This window comes from Carcharhinus amblyrhynchos, chromosome 5 (assembly GCF_965287045.1).
Source record: "Carcharhinus amblyrhynchos chromosome 5, sCarAmb.v2.hapA, whole genome shotgun sequence".
Lineage (NCBI taxonomy): Eukaryota > Metazoa > Chordata > Chondrichthyes > Carcharhiniformes > Carcharhinidae > Carcharhinus > Carcharhinus amblyrhynchos.
In genome coordinates this window covers 114,448,497-114,456,587 of record NC_137328.1, presented here as the reverse complement: position 1 = coordinate 114,456,587, position 8,091 = coordinate 114,448,497, and the positions used below count along the sequence as shown (strand labels likewise).

The 8,091-nt window shown below is 46.3% G+C and overlaps 1 protein-coding gene across 4 annotated transcripts in view; it reads left to right on the top strand.

Annotated features, from left to right (window-relative positions):
- The first annotated feature begins 577 nt into the window (after positions 1-577).
- Positions 578-8,091, top strand: part of wdr17 (WD repeat domain 17) — a 122,628-nt gene continuing 115,114 nt past the window's right edge. For all 4 annotated transcript variants that reach the window (XM_080189450.1, XM_080189449.1, XM_080189448.1 and 1 more), the window contains exon 1: positions 578-713. The gene's annotated coding sequence lies outside the window, so the exon portion shown is untranslated. The remainder of the gene's footprint in view (positions 714-8,091) is intronic.

Genomic DNA, 8,091 nt, shown 5'->3' with positions numbered 1-8,091 from the left:
GGCCTAGCAGTGCGGGGTCACTGCACAAGCGCCGATCTCGGCACTGACAGATTGGTGCATGCGCAATAGCCTGGCCTGTGTGCTGATTTCAGCCTGTCCAGTGGGAATAGATCCCACTCCCTGAAATTCAATGATATTCACTCTGGTGAACTCTGCAGTGCACAAGACTGTGGGAGATTCTTCTCTGAGCTCCCATTGGGAAAAAAAACAGCGTGGACTACTCCAGTTTTCACACTTAGAATGTTTTTGGGACAATTCCGGCCTTGACGTAATTCAATTGTGTTGAAGTCGAGGCATTTCCTCAGGTAGCATTGCTGGTTCTTACAAAGGGTCGTTATGTTGGTAGAAAACATCCTTCCAACTTGCTTTTTGGATCTATTACGCTGTGTAAGAGGTTCGAGCTAACGAACAGGGAGTCGCTGATGAATGGCCACTGAACATTGAGGAAGCAAGGAAACTAATCCTTCACTTCCTGCCTTCACTTTCAATCATGTTGATCTTGCTCAGTCCTCTTAAAGTGCAGTCGGTCAGCAGAACGGCACTGTTAATAGTTTGACTGCTTTACACTAGTGTTTGCTTACGGCAGCTTGACAACACTGGAGCTCTTTGTTATTACTATGGTGTAGACACGGTTGAAGACACTGGTGCTCCTTACTCTACAGGCACAAGATATATCCAACAGGCCTTCGGTCCTGAACAGAGCTGTGTGGAAGGTAAAGCTGTTTGTTCTTTTCATGTTCCTGTCATTGTAAACCAAGTTTAAACAGCTTAGTGGTGTGTACATTGGCAAAGACAAGTGTGGCTTGGAAGATAGCCCTCTTGCTTCTGAGTATGAAGGCTGTGGGTTGTGGGTAGGCAGTGGCATCACCACACTGGTAATCCAGAGGCCCAGGGAAACACTCTGGAGACCCAGATTCAAGTCCCGCCATGGCAGATGGTGAAATTTGGACTCTAAAAAAACCTGGAGTTAAAGGCCAGAGCTTTACTATCCTGCCCGCCATGGAATGGCCGTGGGCGAGGGTCGTCCGACAATGGAAATCTCCATTGACCTCAGGCAGGGATTTCTGGTCTCACCCGAGCGAGGTTGTAAAATCCCACCCCCAAAAGGTCTAACGATGACCATGAAACAATTGTCAGTTATTGTAAAAACCCATCTGGTTCACTAATGTCCGTAAGGGAAGGAAATCTGCCGTCCTTACCTAATCATAGAGTCATAGAGGTTTACAGCATGGAAACAGGGCCTTCGATCCAGCTTGTCCATGCTGCCCTTTTTTTTAAACCCCTAAGCTAGTCCCAATTACCCATATTTGGTCCATATCCCTCAATACCCATCATACCCTTGTAATTATCTAAATGCTTTTTGAAAGAAAAAATTGTACCTGCCCCTATTACTACCTGTAGCAGCTTGTTCCACTCATCACCCTCTGTGTGAAAAAATTGCCCCTCTGGACACTTTTGTATCTCTGTCCTCTCACCTTAAACCTATGCCCTCTAGTTTTAGACTACCCTACTTTTGGGAAAAGATATTGACTATCTAGCTGATCTGTGCAGCTCATTACTTTATAGACCTCTATAAGATCACTCCTCAGCCTCCTACCCTCCAGAGAAAAAAGTCCCAATCTATCCAGCCTCTCCTTATAACTCGAACCATCAAGTCCCGGTGGCATCCTAGTAAACCTTTTCTGGTTTACATGTGACTCCAGACCCACACCATTGTGGTTGACTCTGGAAAGCAATTAGGGATGGGCAATAAATGCTGGCCCAGCCAGCGATGCCCACATACCATGAATGAATAAAGGTTTATCCCTGGTGTCCTGGCAGCTACAAGAGTACAGTGATCACATAACTGGACTGGCAATCCAGAGATCTGGGCTAATTGTCCCACATCCCAAAGATGCGCTTTTAGGCTGATTGATTGGGTAACAAATTGTCCCTATATTGGACCTCCCTGATCCTCGCACATTAGGCGTAGACTAAAATCATGAATAGGTCACTGAGACAATGGGACGGCGGCGCGGGCTCGTTGGGCCGAAGGGCCTGTTTCCCGTGCTGTGTTGTTCTTTGTTGTTCTTTGTTTGTTATTTCACATCCCACCAGGAGAGCTCAAATTCAGTTAATTAAATTTAAAGGTTAAAGTTTATTCATTATTGTCACAAGTAGGCTTATGTTAACACTGCAATGAAGTTACTGTGAAAATCCCCCAGTCGCCACCCCAGCGCCTGTTTGGGTACACTGAGGGAAAACATTGCATGGCCAATGAGCCTAACCTGTGCATCTTTGGAGTGTGGGAGGGAAACTGGAGCACCCAGAGGAAACCCACGCAGACACAGGGAGAACGTGCAAACTCCACACAGACAGTGACCCGAGGCTGGAATCGAACCGGGGTCCCTTGCCTCTCCCAAATAATTGAAATCATGCAGATATCCTTCAACTGAAATGCGGAAGTCTTAATAACGTTTCTGCCCCGTTAAATAATCTGGTATGAAATGCTAGTCTCGTGAGCTGTGACCATGAAACTACTGGATCATCTTTAGACTCTGTTAGCAGTCGGAGATCTCTCTGCCTTACCTAGTCCAGCCTATATGTGACTCCAGACTTGCGCAATCATGGTTGACATTTTAACTGTCCTCTGAAATGGCTGAGCATGCTACTCACGGGCAGCATGGTGGCACAGTGATTAGCACTGCTGCTTCACAGCTCCAAGGACCCGTCCAGGGATGGACAATAAAAGCTGGCCAGCCAGCGACATCCATGTCCCATGAAAGAATAAAATAATTTTGTGCAGTAGCACAAAATGCAAAGAAACAGTGTAAAATAGTTGAGGCCCAAGAAGAGTACTAAATCTATCAGACAGAATTCTCCCATTTTGAGGCTAATTCCTGTGGCGGCGTGGGAATGTGGAGTGTTTCCCATTGCGGTGGCCAGCGGGAAAGCACACCAAACCTTCCGCACTCAGGTGTTTTGCCGTACTGAGTGAGGGGGCAGGCCTGGATGGCGCCGTGTCTGAGTGCCATGTTGAACATCACTGACCCACCATTAAGGAAAGGAAGGTGGAGCTCATAAAAATGAAGGTAGGCCTCCAGGAGCAGTCTGAGACTGGAAGATTTGAGAAAGAGGATGGATCTCCTGGAATATTCTGAGGCTGGAAGATGGATGCCACGTCCACATCCCGCCTCCCCTCCTCCAAGACACACAACCTGGAAGGGCCCCTTGCAGACAATCTCCCAAACCACTGCTGTGGTGTTCCAGGCATGGATATTCTGAGAAACGGAAATCATTGTTGGATTCGAACCTTCCCCAGCCTTGACGCTGCTCTACATTTATTGTCGGGTCCCTCCGAGACCTACTTTACCTGGAATGCAGTGTCCCTCTGAGAACTCCATCACAGCACTGTAGAGCGGTGAAGGCGGGGAGGTTTGAACAGGGACACATTCCCTTTTTTGCTGTGCCAGCTGCTGAACAGTAAGTTCAAAGGTCCAGTATGAACCTCGGTGAGTGGATGGATGGATGAGTAGATGAATGAATGGATGGGGTTGGCAGGATGCGTAGGTGCGTGAGATTCCGGGCTAAGTGGGCAGGATGAGTGAAGTAAGTTGCATGTCTACATGGTAGAGTGGATGTAGGCGGGTACGATGGTAGGTGCGTGAGGTAGCAGGTGGTTAAGTTGACAGAATGGTGAAGTGGCAGTTAGAGAGGGTGATAGCTGAGTGTAGGGTGGCAGGTGGGTGCGATAGTAAGTGGGTGAAGTCATAGGTGGATGAAATGGTAAGTGAGTGTGGTGGCTGATGGGTACAGTGCCTGGTGGGTGCAGTGACAGATGGGTGAGTGGGTTGAGGTGGTGTTCAGGTTTTCTTGGGGACAGTGTCGTCTGGTGGCCTGGGAGGAAAAAAAGGAAGAGATGGACATAGGCCAGTCAGCCTTTCGGGCCTGCTTCATCATTCTGTTAAACATGGCAACTCTTTATCTTTCCTCATCCCAAATCTCCCCCTATTTTCTCCTCAATGTTTATTTCATAATTACCCATCGCATCTGTGCTTACTCAACTCATATTGACTCCAAGTTAAACGTTTCCATTTTAAAAATTCTCATCCTTATTTTGAAATCTCTCCATGGCCTTTCTGGATATATGCTCTCCTCAAATTCTGACATCCTGAGCATTCCCAATTTTAATTGTCCCAGTATTGGTGGCCAGGATTCCAGCAGCGAAGGCCGGAAGCTCTGGAATTCCCACCCAACCTCTCTGCCTCCCTCTTCTCCCTTGTTCAAGAGGCCACTTAAAGCCTCCTTCTTTGACAAAAAGCCTTTAGTCATTTGCCCTAATATCACCTAATGTGGCCGGGCATCATATTTTGTTTTAAAATTCTCCTCTGAAGCTCCTTGAGATGTTTCATTACATTAAGGGTGCTCTATAAATATAAGCTGGTGTCGCTTTAAACATCTCAATCCATTCTGCATTGATGACTTTCTGAAAGTGTGAGCAGAATTCTCACGCCTGTGGGATTTTCTGGTCCCTCTGCAGTGAATGGAGATTTGGCTGAGCGCCAAGTTCTTCACCCTCGTTTGCAGTGGTAGCGAGCTGTGAACGGTTGGTAAGATCGTGCCCTAGTGTGTTCTACAGTCTCACAACCATTTGTATGTTTCTTAGAGTAGTGTGCAGTAATAGAATCATAGAATCCACAGTGCAGAAGGAGGCCATTTGGTTCATCGAGTCTGCACTGACAACAATCCCACCCAGGTCCTATCCCTGTAACTCCACATATTTACACTCTTCATCTTCCTGATGCTAAGGGGCAATTTATCATGGCCAATCAACCTAACCTACGCATCTTTTGGACTATGGGAGGAAACCAGAGCACACGGAGGAAACCCAAGCAGACACGGGAAAAAGGTGCAGACTCCACACCGACAGTGACCCGAGGCCAGAATTGAACCTGGATCCCTGGCATTGTGAGGCAGCAGTGCTAATACACTGTGCCACCCTACCACCTTATAGCACAGAGGCACAGTAGTTAGCACTGCTAACTAAATAAATTAGTTGAATTTTTGTCTGGCCTGTGACCCACCATCACTTTTAGAATCTGTGCCAATTAAACAGTTGGAGGGGGTGGGGTGGGATAAAGAATGATGCTCAATGGCACAGATTCAATCCCCATGCCAGCTGTGAGAGTTCATGGAAGCCCTGCCTCTCCACCTTTCATTCATGCTTGCAGAGTGCTTCCCCTCAACCGATGGTCCCTCTCTACTGGAGAGATATGTCTGTGCTCCTGAGCAAACCATTTCTTTCAACATTTCAGAAGTTTTCAAGTCACCAACTTTATTGCAGAATTTTGATATAGAATTTTGTGAATTTTATGCAGGATGATCCTTACTCTGCCAGGGAAGTTCCTTGTCTGATTCACAAATCCACACCATCACCCTTTCTGTGGATAAAGTGGAACCAGAGCTAATTTGATGTTGAATTGGGGTGGCCTCATAGCGCCAGGGACCCAGGCTCAATTCTCAGCTTGGGTCACTGTCTGTGCATAGTCTGCATGTTCTCCCTGTGTCCACATGGGATTCCTCCAGCTGCTCCGGTTTCCTCCCACAGTCCGAAAGACATGCTGGTTAGGGACATTGTCCATACTAAATTCTCCTTCAGTGTACCTGAACAGGTGCCAGAGTGTGGCGACTAGGGGATTTTTACAGTAACTTCATTGCAGTGTTAATGTAAGACTACATTGACAATAATAATACATTTTTAAAATGATGTGCGTGTTAGGGTGATCGGCTATGGTAAATTGAGCCTCAATGTGAGGGGGGTTATCAGAGTAAATACATGGGGTTACGAGGATAGCGCCTGGGTGGGATTGTTGTCAGTGCAGGCTTGGTGGATCGAATGAACAAAGAACAAAAAGCAAAGAAAATTACCACAGGAATAGCCTTTTGGTCCTCCAAGCCTGCACTAACTCTGCTGCCTGACTTAACTAAAACCCCCTACTCTTCTGGGGACCATATCCCTCTATTCCCATCCTCTTCATGTATTTGTCAAGGCGCCCTTAAAAGCCATGACCGTATCCGCTTCCACTATCACCCGACAGCGAGTTCTAGGCACCCACCACCCTCTGTGTAAAAAAATCTGCCTTGTACATTTCCTTTAAACCTTGCCCCTCGCATCTTAAACCTGTGCCCCCTGGGAAAAAGCTTCTGACTATCCACTCTGTCCATGCCTCTGATAATCTTGTAGACTTCTATCGGGTCGGCCCTCAACCTCCATCATTCCAGTGAGAACAAAACGGTCCCCTTCTACGCTGTCGGGATTCTAGGATCCAATGATTCCCTTCATTAGCAACATACAGTGCAAAGGGTTGGATTCCTATTCATGTTTAAAGAACAAGAGTATATGTACACTTGTGCCTTGAAATGTTTTCTTGTGAGTATAAAGAGCAAAGCTCAAGAATGATAAGTTGACAACCATTCACTTCCCAACAGGCCTCAGGCCTCAGGCATGTTGCATCCTGTTTGTACTTGGGGGTGAATGTGCTCCCCAACTTTAAATTATTTATTAGGAAAATAAGAGACGTTACAAGGCATTTCAACGTTGATGCTTTCAGGGTCAAAACAACATGTTGTTCAGCGGCATTGAGAAAGGCACAGAAAGTCTCTGATAACTGGTATAAGGGATTTGTGATTGATCCGATCTGCACAGAGTGTGTGCAATTCAGGAATTCTGCAGACCTGTCAAAGTTGAATAACAAATTGGGAATTGGCTAATCAGCTGAAGGGGAGGAAATGTGCTGCAGGGATGGGGTGGGAGAATGGGACTAGCTGCATTGCTAAATTTAAACTAAACTTAACTCACCAAATTTCATTTTAAGGTCCAGTCCCCAGTTACATAACTCCTGTGCCTGCCAAGCCAATGCTTTTATACAACTCAGGAATTCACGATGGCAGGAGATGAAGTGACTCCTGCAGGTTCTGACTCCACCAAACACGTAAAAGGGTAGAAAAGTTTGGGACTGCTTTTGAAGGAACCTGATTTAGTCGATACCATTGATGGAGTACACTCTGTCCAGTTTTCGTTCGAAGCTTTAGTACCCAGATGATTTTCTACATTGAAAGTAAGCACAGAGTGAGCGTAAAACTTCTTGCCAGTGCGCTGTTGCCCACTTTATGCACCATCCAAATTATGGGGTGGTGGCATGGTGGCACAGTGGTTAGCACTGCTCCCTCACAGTGCCAACGACCCAGGTTCGATTCCGGCCTCGAGTCGCTGGCTGTGTGGAGTTTGCACATTCTCCCTGTGTCTGCGTGGGTTTCCTCCAGGTGCTCCAGGTTCTTCCCGCATTCCAAAGATGTGCAGGTTAGGTTGATTGGCCGTGCTATATTGCCCCTTAGTGTTAGAGGAATTATCAGGATAAATGCATGAGGTTGCAGAGATAGAGCCTGGGTGGGATTGGTATCGATGCAGGCTCGAAGGTCTGAATGGCCTCCTTCTGCACTGTATGGATTCTATGATTATACGATATTTTCGTCCCCATTGCCACTTTAACGGTTGCCACTTTTGACTTGTACAAATTCACGCAAGAACAGCTCAGTTCGCATGTAAACCTTGACAGAAAAGTCAGTGTTAGGGCTTCTCTCTGCCACAGTGTTCCATTGAGATAATTTTACAGCTTTTCTCTGCATGTGATTGGATTTCCTGCCTGACTCTATCCTCTGATATTAAACTTCTTCTCAAAGGTGACGCTGGATTAAAATTAGTTTCCTGACCTGCTGCAAATTGGCTCAGGTGTCTCCTTTGTAATTGTGTGGCGCAGTGTTACATAAGCTCTTGGAGCAGTCAATAATTTACGTCGCGTATTCAAAGTGGCATCATTTAAAAATTCGAGCCAGGCTGTTCAGCAGCTGTTATCGCAAACAAACACTGTTAAAAATGTCAAAATTAGGATTGGTAGATTTTCGTTAGGCAACTGTATTAAGAGACATACTAGATTATAGATCAACAATGATCAAATGACAGAAGGGGAGTGAGGGGTTAGAACGTAGAAAAAGTACAGCACAAACAGGCCCTTCGGCCCACAAGTTGCACCAATGATGTTGCTACATACTAGG